Genomic DNA, 14290 nt, shown 5'->3' on the forward strand with positions numbered 1-14290 from the left:
GAACAACCATTATTCTCAGATTTAAATGAGTAGCCATGTCGCATTAAACGAGATCCAGATACAATGTTCATGCTCAAAGCTGGCACTAAATAACAATTATTGAGGTTTAAAACTAATCCCGTAGGTAAATGTAGAGGCAGCATGCCGACGGTGATCACATCGACCTTGGAACCATTCCCGACGCGCATCGTCACCTTGTCCTTCGCTAGTCTCCGCTTATTCCGCAGGTCCTATTTTGAGTTACAAATATGAGCAACCACACAGGTATCAAATACCCAGGAGCTACTACGAGTGCTGGTAAGGTACACATCAATAACATGTATATCATATATACCTTTGGTATTGCCGGCCTTCTTGTCCGCTAAGTACTTGGGGCAGTTCCGCTTCTAGTGATCGTTTCCCTTGCAATAAAAGCACTCAGTCTCATGCTTGGGTCCATGCTTTGGCTTCTTCCCTGCAGCTTGCTTACCGGGCGCGGCAACTCCCTTGTCGTCCTTCTTGAAGTTCTTCTTACCCTTGCCTTTCTTGAAACTAGTGGTTTTATTGACCATCAACACTTGATGTTCCTTTTTGATCTCCACCTCCGCTGATTTCAGCATTGAATATACCTCAGGAATGGTTCTCTCCATCCCCTGCATATTGAAATTCATCACAAAGCTCTTGTAGCTAGGTGGGAGCGACTGAAGGATTCTGTTAATGACCGCGTCATCCGGGAGATTAACTCCCAGCTGTGACAAGCGGTTGTGCAACTCAGACATTTTGAGTATGTGCTCGCTGACAGAACTATTCTCCCCCATCTTACAACCGTAGAACTTGTCGGAGACTTCATATATCTCGACCCGGGCATGAGCTTGGAAAACCATTTTCAACTCTTGGAACATCTCATATGCTCTGTGATGCTCAAAACGCTTTTGGAGCCCCGGTTCTAAACTGTAAAGCATGCCGCACTGAACCAGAGAGTAATCATCACTACGTGACTGCCAGGCGTTCATAACGTCTTGAGTTGCCGGGAAAACAGGTGCTTCACCTAGCGGTGCTTCAAGGACATATGCTTTCTTGGCAGCTATGTGGATAATCCTCAGGTTACGGACCCAGTCCGTGTAGTTGCTGCCATCGTCTTTCATCTTGGTTTTATCTAGGAACGCGTTGAAGTTGAGGGCAACATTAGCATGGGCCATTTGATCTAAAAGACATATTGGAAAGTTTTAGATTATGTTCATGATAATTAAGTTCATCTAATCAAATTATTTAATGAACTCCCACTCAGATTGACATCCCTCTAGTCATCTAAGTGATACACGATCCGAGTCAACTAGGCTGTGTCTGATCCTCACGTGAGACGGACTAGTCATCATCGGTGAACATCTTCATGTTGATCGTATCTTCTATACGACTCATGTTCGACCTTTCGGTCTTCCGTGTTCCGAGGCCATGTATGTACATGCTAGGCTCGTTAAGTCAACCTAAGTGTATTGCGTGTGTAAATCTGGCTTACACCCGTCGTATGCGAATGTTAGAACCTATCACACCCGATCATCACGTGGTGCTTCGGAACAACGGACCTTAGCAATGGTGCATAGTTAGGGGGAACACTTTCTTGAAATTATTGCGAGGGATCATCTTATTTATGCTACCGTCGTTCTAAGATGTAAAACATGATAAACATCACATGCAATCAAATAGTGACATGATATGGCCAATATCATTTTGCTCCTTTTGATCTCCATCTTCGGGGCGCCATGATCATCATCGTCACCGGCATGACACCATGATCTCCATCATCGTGTCTTCATGAAGTTGTCTCGCCAACCATTACTGCTACTACTATGGCTAATGGTTAGCAATAAAGTAAAGTAATTACAAGGCGTTTTCAGTGACACGCAGGTCATAAATAATTTAGACAACTCCTATGGCTCCTGCCGGTTGTCATACTCATCGACATGCAAGTCGTGATTCCTATTACAAGAACATGATCAATCTCATACATCACATATATCATTCATCACATTATTTTGGCCATATCACATCACATAGCATACCCTGCGAAAACAAGTTAGACGTCCTCTAATTGTTGTTGCACGTTTTTACGTGGCTGCTACGGGTTTCTAGCAAGAACATTTCTTACCTACGCAAAACCACAATGTGATATGCCAATTTATATTTACCCTTCATAAGGACCCTTTTCATCGAATCCGATCCGACTAAAGTGGGAGAGACAGACACCCGCTAGCCACCTTATGCAACTTGTGCATGTCAGTCGGTGGAACCTGTCTCACATAAGCGTACGTGTAAGGTCGGTCCGGGCCGCTTCATCCCACGATGCCGTCGAATCAAGATAAGACTAGTAACGACAAGTAAATTGACAAAATCAACGCCCACAACAATTTGTGTTCTACTCGTGCATAGAAACTACGCATAGACCTAGCTGATGATGCCACTGATGGGGATCGTTGCAGAAATTAATTTTTTTTCTACGCATCACCAAGATCAATCTATGGAGAGACTAGCGACAAGAGAGAGGGGAGTGTATCTTCATACCCTTGAAGATCGCAAAACGGAAGCGTTACAAGAACGTGGATGAAGGAGTCGTACTCGCAGCGATTCAGATCACGGTTGATTCCGATCTAAGCGCCGAACAACGGCGCCTCCGCGTTCAACACACGTACAGCCCGGGGACGTCTCCTCCTTCTTGATCCAGCAAGGGGGAAGGAGAAGTTGGGTAAGAACTCCGGCAACACGACGGCGTGGTGGTGGAGCTCACAGTTCTCCGGTAGGGCTTCGCCAAGCTCAACGGAGGAGGGGGGGGTGTTGGGAGAGGGAGGGCTGCGCCTTGGATGTAACACCCCGTATGTAACTTGCCATATTTGAATTCCAACTCTTGCCATTTGCGGCTCTAAGTTATGAGATTCCCTCGTGGTTGGGTTTTGTCTTCGTTTTGCATTTTGTTCATGTCATCATGTGCATCTCATTTGCAGACGTGTTTGTCTGATGCATTCGAGCTTTTTCCCCGTTGTCCGTTTTGCGATCCAACACTCCTATGTCCTCCGGCGCCCCATTTTGCCTCTTTTCATGTGCGGGTGTTAAACATTCTTGGAATGGACCGAGATTTGCCAAGCGGCCTTGGTACACCACCGGTAGACCGCCTGTCAAGTTTCGTGCCATTTGGAGTCCGTTTGATACTCCAACGGTTAATCAAGGAACCGTAAAGGCCTCATGTGTGTTGCAGCCCAGCACCCCTCCAAAGTGGCCCAAAACCCATTCAAACCCCCTCCATCCTCTCGGTCGTTCGATCACAATCACGTGGCCAAAAACCACACCTCATTTGGACTCTCCTAACTCCCTCTACCTATAAATATGTGCACTCCTCCGAATTTTCGTGCAAAAAAACCCTAGTTCCAATCCCTCCGCGCCGCCGGACACGTCCGCCCCCGGCCGGACGCGTCCGCCCGCCGCCGCCCGCGCCTATCGCCGCTGGCCCGCCATGGCCCGCAGCGGGCCCCCGAGGCCCGAGCCGCCCGCCGCCCAATCTCGCGCGCCCCGCCGTCGTTCGTCCTCGCCTTCCTCCTTCGCCTCGCCGGCCAACGGCCACCGCCTCCTCGCCGGCTCCGCCGCTCGCCGGTCAGCACACCTCGCCGGCGCCGCCCCGCGCATCTCTGGACTCTGCCGCGTGCCCTAGCTCCGGCTGGCGAACTCCTTCCCCGGGAAGGAACCGACCACCGCCTTCCGCAACTCCGGCGAGAGCTCCGGCTGCCTCGGCTTCCGCGGGCTCAGATTCAGATCCAGAAAACCTAGGGTTGACCTCATATTTTTCGTAAGTCTGCAACATTTTCATGCACTTTTCATCATGCCATAACTCCGCATCCGTAGCTCCGTTTTGAGCATGCACATATCAAAATTTTCATCATGATGCCCTCTTAATTTTGATCCATTTGTTGGGGAACGTAGCAGAATTTAAAATTTTCTACGCATCACCAAGATCAATCTATGGAGTCTTCTAGCAATGAGAGGAAAGGAGTGCATCTACATACCCTTGTAGATCGCGAGCGGAAGCGTTCAAGAGAACGGGGTTGATGGAGTCGTACTCGTCGTGATCCAAATCACCGATGACCGAGCGCCGAACGGACGGCACCTCCGCGTTCAACACACGTATGGTTGGGGAAGACGTCTCCTCCTTCTTGATCCAGCAAGGGGGAAGGAGAGGTTGATGGAGATCCAGCAGCACGACGACATGGTGGTGGAAGCAGCGGGATCTCGGCAGGGCTTCGCCAAGCTCTAACGAGAGGGAGAGGTGTTACGGGGGGAAGAGGGAGGCGCCAGGGGCTTAGGTGAGCAGCCCTCCCTCCCCCCTCTTTATATAGGGGTCCAGGGGGGGCGCCGGCCCCTCTAGATCCCATCTAGATGGGGGGGGCAAGGGGGGTGGCTTGCCCCCCAAGCCAAGTGGGGCGCCCCCCCACCCCTAGGGTTTCCAACCCTAGGCGCAGGGGAGGCCCAAGGGCGGCACACCAGCCCATCAGGGGCTGGTTCCCCTCCCACTTCAGCCCATGGGCCCCTCCAGGATAGGTGGCCCCACCCGGTGGACCCCCGGGACCCTTCCGGTGGTCCCGGTACAATACCGGTGACCCCCAAAACTTTCCCGGTGGCCGAAACTGGACTTCCTATATATAATTCTTCACCTCCGGACCATTACGGAACTCCTCGTGACATCCGGGATCTCATCTGGGACTCCGAACAACTTTCGGGTTACCGCATACTAATATCTCAACAACCCTAGCATCACCGAACCTTAAGTGTGTAGACCCTACGGGCTCGCGAGACACACAGACATGACCAAGACGACTCTTCGGTCAATAACCAACAGCGGGATCTGGATACCCATGTTGGCTACCACATGCTCCTCGATGATCTCATCGGATGAACCACGATGTCGAGGCTCAATCAATCTCGTATACAATTCCCTTTGTCAATCGGTACGTTACTCGCCCGAGACTCAATCGTCGGTATCCCAATACCTCGTTCAATCTCGTTACCGGCAAGTCAATTTACTCATACCGTAATGCATGATCCCGTGATCAACCACTTGGTCACATTGAGCTCATTATGATGATGCATTACCGAGTGGGCCCAGAGATACCTCTCCGTCATACGGAGTGACAAATCCCAGTCTCGATTCGTGCCAACCCAAGAGACACTTTCGGAGATACCCGTAGTGCACCTTTATAGTCACCCAGTTACGTTGTGACGTTTGGCACACCCAAAGCACTCCTACGGTATCCGGGAGTTGCACAATCTCATGGTCTAAGGAAATAATACTTGACATTCGGAAAAACTCTAGCAAACGAACTACACGATCTTGTGCTATGCTTAGGATTGGATCTTGTCCATCACATCATTCTCCTAATGATGTGATCCCATTATCAATGACATCTAATGTCCATAGTCAGGAAACCATGACTATCTTTTGATCAACGAGCTAGTCAACTAGAGGCTCACTAGGGACGTGTTGTGGTCTATGTATTCACACATGTATTACGATTTCCGGATAACACAATTATAGCATGAACAATAGACAATTATCATGAACAAGGAAATATAATAATAACCATTTTATTATTACCTATAGGGCATATTTCCAACAGTCTCCCACTTGCATTAGAGTCAATAATTTAGTTACATTGTGATGAATCGAATACCCATAGAGTTCTGGTGTTGATCATGTTTTGCTCTAGGGAGAGGTTTAGTCAACGGATCTGCTACATTTAGGTCCGTATGTACTTTACAAATATCTATGTCTCCATTTTGAACACTTTCACGAATGGAGTTGAAGCGATGCTTGATATGCCTGGTCTTCTTGTGAAACCTGGGCTCCTTGGCAAGGGCAATAGCTCCAGTGTTGTCACAGAAGAGAGTCATCGGGCCCGACGCATTGGGAATGACTCCTAGGTCGGTAATGAACTCCTTCACCCAGATTGCTTCTTGTGCTGCCTCCGAGGCTGCCATGTACTCCGCTTCACATGTAGATCCCGCCACAACGCTTTGCTTGCAACTGCACCAGCTTACTGCCCCACCATTCAAAATATACACGTATCCGGTTTGTGACTTAGAGTCATCCAGATCTGTGTTGAAGCTAGCATCGATGTAACCCTTTACGACGAGCTCTTCGTCACCTCCATAAATGAGAAACATATCCTTAGTCCTCTTCAGGTACTTCACGATATTCTTGACCGCTGTCCAGTGTTCCATGCCGGGATTACTTTGGTACCTTCCTACCAAACTTACGGCAAGGTTTACATCAGGTCTGGTACACAACATGGCATACATAATAGACCCTATGGCCGAGGCATAGGGGACGACACTCATCTTTTCTCTATCTTCTGCCGTGGTCGGGCATTGAGCCGTGCTCAATTGCACACCTTGCAATACAGGCAAGAACCCCTTCTTGGACTGATCCATATTGAACTTCTTCAATATCTTGTCAAGGTACGTACTTTGTGAAAGACCAATGAGGCGTCTCGATCTATCTCTATAGATTTTGATGCCTAATATATAAGCAGCTTCTCCAAGGTCCTTCATTGAAAAACACTTGTTCAAGTAGGCCTTTATGCTTTCCAAGAATTCTATATCATTTCCCATCAATAGTATGTCATCCACATATAATATGAGAAATGCTACGGAGCTCCCACTCACTTTCTTGTAAACACAGGCTTCTCCATAAGTCTGTGTAAACCCAAACACTTTGATCATCTCATCAAATCGAATGTTCCAACTCCGAGATGCTTGCACCAGCCCATAGATTGAGCGTTGGAGCTTGCACACCTTGTTAGCATTCTTAGGATCGACAAAACCTTCCGGCTGCATCATATAAAATTCTTCCTTAAGAAAGCCGTTAAGGAATGCCGTTTTGACGTCCATTTGCCATATCTCATAATCATAGAATGCGGCAATTGCTAACATTATTCGGACGGACTTCAGCTTCGCTACAGGTGAGAAAGTCTCATCGTAGTCAACCCCTTGAACTTGTCGATAACCCTTAGCGATGAGTCGAGCCTTGTAGATGGTCACATTACCATCTGCGTCTGTCTTCTTCTTAAAGATCCATTTATTTTCTATGGCTCGCCGATCACCGGGCAAGTCAGTCAAAGTCCGTACTTCGTTTTCATACATGGATCCTATCTCGGATTTCATGGCTTCAAGCCATTTGTTGGAATCTGGGCCCGCCATCGCTTCCTCATAGTTCGAAGGTTCACCGTTGTCTAACAACATGATTTCCAAGACAGGGTTGCCATACCACTCTGGTGCGGAACGTGTCCTTGTGGACCTACGAAGTTCAGTAGCAACTTGATCTGTAGTTTCATGATCATCATCATTAACTCCCTCTCTAGTCGGTGCAGGCACCTCAGGAACATTTTCTTGAGTTGCGCCACTTTCCGGTTCAAGAGGTAATACTTCATCAAGTTCTACTTTCCTCCCACTTACTTCTTTCGAGAGAAACTCTTTCTCTAGAAAGGATCCATTCTTGGCAACAAAGATCTTGCCTTCAGATCTGAGGTATAAGGTATACCCAATAGTTTCTTTAGGGTATCCTATGAAGACGCATTTTTCCGATTTGGGTTCAAGCTTTTCTGGTTGAAGTTTCTTCACATAAGCATCGCATCCCCAAACTTTTAGAAACGACAGCTTAGGTTTCTTCCCAAACCATAATTCATATGGTGTCGTCTCAACGGATTTCGACGGAGCCCTATTTAAAGTGAATGCAGCAGTCTCTAAAGCATAGCCCCAAAATGACAGCGGTAGATCGGTAAGAGACATCATAGATCACACCATATCCAATAGAGTGTGATTACGACGTTCGGACACACCATTACGCTGAGGTGTTCCAGGCGGCGTGAGTTGTGAAACTATTCCACATTTCCTTAAGTGCGTGCCAAATTCGTGACTCAAGTATTCTCTCCCACGATCTGATCGCAAGAACTTGATTTTCCTGTCATGTTGATTCTCAACCTCACTCTGAAATTCCTTGAACTTTTCAAAGGTCTCAGACTTGTGTTTCATTAAGTAGACATACCCATATCTACTCAAGTCATCAGTGAGGGTGAGAACACAACGATAGCCACCGCGAGCCTCAACACTCATTGGACCGCACACATCAGTATGTATGATTTCCAATAAGTTGGTTGCTCGCTCCATTGTTCCTGAGAACGGAGTCTTGGTCATTTTACCCATGAGTCATGGTTCACACGTGTCAAATGATTCGTAATTAAGAGACTCCAAAAGTCCATATGCATGGAGCTTATTCATGCGTTTGACACCTATGTGACCAAGGCGGCAGTGCCACAAGTATGTGGGACTATCATTATCAACCTTACATCTTTTGGTATTCACAATATGAATATGTGTAACATTACGCTCGAGATTCATTAAGAATAAACCATTCACCAGCGGGGCATGACCATAAAACATATCTCTCATATAAATAGAACAACCATTATTCTCGGATTTAAATGAGTAGCCATCTTGAATTAAACGAGATCCTGATACAATGTTCATGCTCAAAGCGGGCACTAAATAACAATTATTGAGGTTTAAAACTAATCCCGTAGGTAAATGTAGAGGTAGCGTGCCGACGACGATCACATCGACCTTGGAACCATTCCCGACGCGCATCGTCACCTCGTCCTTCGCTAGTCTCCGCTTATTCCACAGCTCCTGCTTTGAGTTACAAATGTGAGCAACCGCACCGGTATCAAATACCCAGGAGCTACTACGAGTACTGGTAAGGTACACATCAATTACATGTATATCACATATACCTTTAGTGTTGCTGGCCTTCTTGTCCGCTAAGTATTTAGGGTAGTTCCGCTTCCAGTGACCACTTCCCTTGCAATAAAAACACTCAGTCTCGGGCTTGGGTCCATTCTTTGGCTTCTTCCCGGCAGCTTGCTTACCGGGCGCGGCAACCCCCTTGCCGTCCTTCTTGAAGTTCTTCTTACCCTTGCCTTTCTTAAACTTAGTGGTTTTATTCACCATCAACACTTGATGTTCCTTTTTGATCTCCACCTCCGCTGATTTCAGCATTGAATATACCTCAGGAATGGTCTTTTCCATCCCCTGCATATTGAAGTTCATCACAAAGCTCTTGTAGCTCAGTGGAAGTGACTGAAGGATTCTGTCAATGACCGCGTCATCCGGGAGATTAACTCCCAGCTGAGTCAAGTGGTTGTGCAACCCAGACATTTTGAGTATGTGCTCACTGACAGAACTATTTTCCTCCATCTTACAACTGAAGAACTTGTCGGAGACTTCATACCTCTCGACCCAGGCATGAGCTTGGAAAACCATTTTCAGCTCTTCGAACATCTCATATGCTCCGTGTTGCTCAAAACGCTTTTGGAGCCCCGGTTCTAAGCTGTAAAGCATGCCACACTGAACGAGGGAGTAATCATCAACACGCTGCTGCCAAGCGTTCATTACGTCTTGGTTCTCTGGGATGGGTGCGTCACCTAGAGGTGCTTCTAGGACATAATCTTTCTTGGCAGCTATGAGGATGATCCTCAGGTTCCGGACCCAGTCCGTATAGTTGCTGCCATCATCTTTCAGCTTGGTTTTCTCTAGGAACGCGTTGAAGTTGAGGGTAACATTAGCATGGGCCATTTGATCTACAAGACATATTGTAAAGATTTTAGACTAAGTTCATGATAATTAAGTTCATCTAATCAAATTATTTAATGAACTCCCACTCAGATAGACATCCCTCTAGTCATCTAAGTGAAACATGATCCGAGTCAACTAGGTTGTGTCCGATCATCATGTGAGACGAACTAGTCAACATCGGTGAACATCTTCATGTCGATCGTATCTTCTATACGACTCATGCTCGACCTTTCGGTCTTCCGTGTTCCGAGGCCATGTCTGTACATGCTAGGCTCGTCAATTCAACCTAAGTGTATTGCGTGTGTAAATCTGGCATACACCCGTTGTATTCGAACGTTAGAATCTATCACACCCGATCATCGCGTGGTGCTTCGAAACAACGAACCTTCGCAACGGTGCACAGTTAGGGGGAACACTTTCTTGAAATTATTGCGAGGGATCATCTTATTTAAGCTACCGTCGTTCTAAGCAAATAAGATGTAAAACATGATAAACATCACATGCAATCAAATAGTGACATGATATGGCCAATATCATTTTGCTCCTTATGATCTCCATCTTCGGGGCGCAATGATCATCGTCGTCACCGGCATGACACCATGATCTCCATCATCATGATCTCCATCATCGTGTCTTCATGAATATGTCTCGTCATCTATTACTTCTACTACTATGGCTAACGGTTTAGCAATAAAGTAAAGTAATTACATGGCGTTATATGTTGACACGCGGGTCATAAATAAATTAAGACAACTCCTATGGCTCCTGCCGGTTGTCATACTCATCGACATGCAAGTCATGATTCCTATTACAAGAACATGATCAATCTCATACATCACATATATCACTCATCACATCCTTTTGGCCATATCACATCACACGGCACATGCTGCAAAAACAAGTTAGACGTCCTCTAATTGTTGTTGCAAATTTTTACGTGGCTGCTATAAGTTTCTTAGCAAGAACATTTCTTACCTACGCCAAAACCACAATGTGATATGCCAATTTCTATTTACCCTTCATAAGGACCCTTTTCACCGAATCCGATCCGACTAAAGTGGGAGAGACAGACACCCGCTAGCCACCTTATGCAACTAGTGCATGTCAGTCGGTGGAACCTGTCTCACGTAAGCGTACATGTAAGGTCGGTCCGGGCCGCTTCATCCCACGATGCCGCCGAATCAAGATAAGACTAGTAACGGCAAGTAAATTAACAATGTCGACGCCCACAACTGCTTTGTGTTCTACTCGTGCATAGAAACTACACATAGACCTAGCTCATGATGCCACTGTTGGGGAACGTAGCAGAATTTAAAATTTTCTACGCATCACCAAGATCAATCTATGGAGACTTCTAGCAACGAGAGGAAAGGAGTGCATCTACATACCCTTGTAGATCGCGAGCGGAAGCGTTCAAGAGAACGGGGTTGATGGAGTCATACTCGTCGTGATCCAAATCACCAATGACCGAGCGCCGAACGGACGGCACCTCCGCGTTCAACACACGTACGGTTGGGGAAGACGTCTCCTCCTTCTTGATCTAGCAAGGGGGAAGGAGAGGTTGATGGAGATCTAGCAGCACGACGGCGTGGTGGTGGAAGCAGCGGGATCTCGGCAGGGCTTCGCCAAGCTCTAACGAGAGGGAGAGGTGTTACGGGGGGAAGAGGGAGGCGCCAGGGGCTTAGGTGAGCAGCCCCCCCTCTTTATATAGGGGTCCAGGGGGGCCGGCCCCTCTAGATCCCATCTAGATGGGGGGGGGGGGGGTGGCCAAGGGGGGTGGCTTGCCCCCCAAGCCAAGTGGGGCGCCCCCACCCCTAGGGTTTCCAACCCTAGGCGTAGGGGAGGCCCAAGGGGGGCACACCAGCCCATCAGGGCCTGGTTCCCCTCCCACTTCAGCCCATGGGGCCCTCCGGGATAGGTGGCCCCACCCGGTGGACCCCCGGGACCCTTCCAGTGGTCCCGGTACAATATCGGTGACCCCCGAAACTTTCCTGGTGGCCGAAACTGGACTTCCTATATACAATTCTTCACCTCCGGACCATTCCGGAACTCCTCGTGAAGTCCGGGATCTCATCCGGGACTCCGAACAACTTTTGGGTTACCGCATACTAATATCTCAACAACCCTAGCGTCACCGAACCTAGACCCTAGGGTTCGGGAGACACGCAGAGATGACCGAGATGACTCTCCGGTCAATAACCAACAGCGGGATCTGGATACCCATGTTGGCTCCCACATGCTCCTCGATGATCTCATCGGATGAACCACGATGTCGAGGATTCAATCAATCCCGTATACAATTCCCTTTGTCAATCGGTACGTTACTCGCCCGAGACTCGATCGTCGGTATCCCAATACCTCGTTCAATCTCGTTACCGGCAAGTCAATTTACTCGTACCGTAATGCATGATCCCGTGATCAACCACTTGGTCACATTGAGCTCATTATGATGATGCATTACCGAGTGGGCCCAGAGATACCTCTCCGTCATACGGAGTGACAAATCCTAGTCTCGATTCGTGCCAACCCAACAGACACTTTCGGAGATACCCGTAGTGCACCTTTATAGTCACCCAGTTACGTTGTGACGTTTGGCACACCCAAAGCACTCCTACGGTATCCGGGAGTTGCACAATCTCATGGTCTAAGGAAATGATACTTGACATTCGGAAAAACTTTAGCAAACGAACTACACGATCTTGTGCTATGCTTAGGATTGGGTCTTGTCCATCACATCATTCTCCTAATGATGTGATCCCGTTATCAATGACATCTAATGTCCATAGTCAGGAAACCATGACTATCTTTTGATCAACGAGCTAGTCAACTAGAGGCTCACTACGGACGTGTTGTGGTCTATGTATTCACACATGTATTACGATTTCCGAATAACACAATTATAGCATGAACAATAGACAATTATCATGAACAAGGAAATATAATAATAACCATTTTATTATTGCCTCTAGGGAATATTTCCAACACCATTGCACCATGCTTGTTTGAGTCCATCTTGATGCGCAAATGTCTGTTGCAAGAGTGCTATAAAATGTTAGTTCCTGATTCTTATCAGTTTATGAGCATTTGTCAATTTTGCCATGTTTATTGTGTGCTGCATATGAGCATGAGCTCTACAGGTGTTTTGGGCTATGCCATGCCATGTTTACAGGGGTGCATGCCATGTATTTTTTTGATCATTGTGGTGACTAGCACAAGCATGCAAAGTAGCTCTCGCGATGTTGCTGATTTCAGGGACTTAGAATTTCACTAAGTCTTTGTCTGCTGTTATTTTTATGCCATGTATTCATGTTGCTACAGAGCGATCCATGCTTCTTTTGAGTATGTTCAGTAAGGATGATTTGGACATATGGTTGTGATCTATCCATCCATGTCTCTATTTGCATTTATGGAGTGCCCTAGCATGACTCAATCTTGCTCTACTTTTGCTATAAAATGTTCCTGGCAGATTGTTGTAACATCCCAATTTTTCAATTTGGAATGTTATACACTAGATCATCATTTGCATATCATATTTTGTTGCATTCTGGTTGATCCTAGAAATTCTACGAAACTCAAGGACCCTTGGAGAGAGTTGGGGATTTCGTTATTTTCATATTTGAGTTTTCTCAAATTTTGAAAATAGGATCATTTGATTTGATTTATTTTATATTGAATTATTTCTATTACAAAAATATGAGAGAGGGAATAAAATGACTTTCCCAAAATAAAGAAATATTGAGGATTTTAAAAAAATCAAATAAGAATTTTTTTAGTTTTATTGGCTATTTTATTTGAATTAGGGAAAAATGCGCATTTTTCAAAATTGCATTTAGGCCCCAAATAAATGTTCATCCTGTGCGGCTTGATTTTAGAAGCCGGGGAAATTTATTTCGGTATTTTTGGAGTCCGTTTAGTATTTCTTTTGTTTTTTTCCGAGCGTAATTATTAAAAAAAAATGAACCGACCTAACCGGGCCGTGTCCGACTAGGACACTCGGCCCGACCGGCCTTCAAATGGTGCCCCGAGGCCAGCCCAAGCCGCGCCCCGCCCCCGAAACCCTAACCCTAGGCGCCGCCCCGCCGCCCGCGCCGCGCCGCCGCTGGACCGCCGCCGTGCCGCCTCGCCAGACGCCGGATCCGCCTCGCCGGAGGTAGTTTTTTTTCCGCCGCCTGTTTTTTTGAAAACCGATCAGTTTTCCGTCGGTTTTGTTTGGTTTTTTTAGTTTCGTTTTTTAAATAGATCGGTTTTTCCGGTTTATTTAATTAGCGAGCGTTCGTCTGTTCGTTCGTTTTAATGAACGTTCTTCGTTTTTCTTTTCTCGGATTAAATCCGTGATTTTTCTGATCATGATTCCTGATCCGATTTTTGTTTTAGTCTAACTTTTCGCTCGTTTATCGGAATCAGGCGATTCAAGCGCCTGGAGTTTTGTCTCGAAACCCTCTTTCCGTTTAACCAACTCAAACAAGTTTTTGCCACTGTAAAAATTGCCCTAGATCCAGAATAGTAAATGAAGCCTGTTTCTTTTTGCCGTTTGTCTTTCGTTGCTTCGTTCGATTTGATTCTTTTTGCCAACCAGAGTTCTTAAGTTGAACTTTCTGGTTAGATCTCTTATTTGAGTTTTACCTGTGCATTAGTTGAGTAC

This window comes from Triticum urartu, chromosome 2A, assembly GCF_056163025.1.
Source record: "Triticum urartu cultivar PI428250 chromosome 2A, HENAU_Tu73, whole genome shotgun sequence".
Classification (NCBI taxonomy): Eukaryota; Viridiplantae; Streptophyta; class Magnoliopsida; order Poales; family Poaceae; genus Triticum; species Triticum urartu.